We start from the raw sequence: 1,072 nt of genomic DNA, 5'->3' as shown, positions 1-1,072 counted from the left end.
AATGGTGGTTACTTAGAAAATTAAATCAAATGTTTTAGAAATTGATCCGATTGAACTCAAGAACTCGTATTGTAGCGTGGATGACATACAAGACGTACATTTTGATTTGTGTTTGATTTTTAATATTCTGCCAATGTATGTTACCACCTAATGTGAAACGGTAGAATGAATGATATATTTAATAATTGATGCCTATATAATAGAAGTGTGCCTCGTGTAAAGACACAGGTTGTAGAGTATTTGCTCTGGGTGTTTATCTTTGCATCCAGGGATCGGTACACAAGTTCCTTTGTGTTGCTATGTCGTTTGCGTTGATGCGATGGTTCTTTTCTGTGAATTCATTAGCTTCACTAGAATCTACTGAATTCAGGCATCAGTAATCAGGTCCTAGGGGGCCCACGATGAGCAATTTCTTCGTCTGTCAAGAATTGACATATTAGTTAAATGATCCTGTGAATTCCCTTGATATAAATATTTCACATGATGCTTTGTGGGTAAATAATTTCTTTTCTGGATGGGGTTTAGTCCGCTGTCATCTGTCAGGAGAGGATGGTGAGAGTAGCGTTCCTTTTAAACAATTAGTGCAAACATACGCAGTGCCTGAGAAATATTACAGCTTACTCTTGGAGTAGATATCCAAGCATCCCAGGAATTAAGGTAGTAAGAGCAAGCTTTTTCGTTAAGAAGTTCCTCCACGCCTCTCCTCCCCATTTCTCCCTCCCCTCACCTCCCCATTTCTCTCCCCTCCCCTCTCTATCCTCTCTCCCCTCTCCCCACCATTTTCCTCGTCTCCCCCTACCCTTTCCTCCTCCTCTCTTGTATCCCTCCCACCTCTTTCTTTTTTCCTCTGCTTGGCTAGGGGCTAGATAAGCATCGCCTCTCGCTTGCATGTAGCGTTTACTGACAATCTGCATACGATAATTATGAGAAAATCGTCCCAATGCTCTCTTGGTGGGAAATTCGAAATTGGAGGAAGAGATCGTTTTAAACGTCCTCCTCACGACTGATTGGCCGAGTGCCTTAAGGGCCGTTAGCGTTATTCGTGTATTTGAAGTTGAATTGGCGGTTGAGA

The sequence above is a fragment of the Penaeus monodon genome, chromosome 32 (assembly GCF_015228065.2).
Source record: "Penaeus monodon isolate SGIC_2016 chromosome 32, NSTDA_Pmon_1, whole genome shotgun sequence".
Taxonomy (NCBI): Eukaryota; Metazoa; Arthropoda; class Malacostraca; order Decapoda; family Penaeidae; genus Penaeus; species Penaeus monodon.
This window is presented reverse-complemented; position numbering follows the sequence as displayed.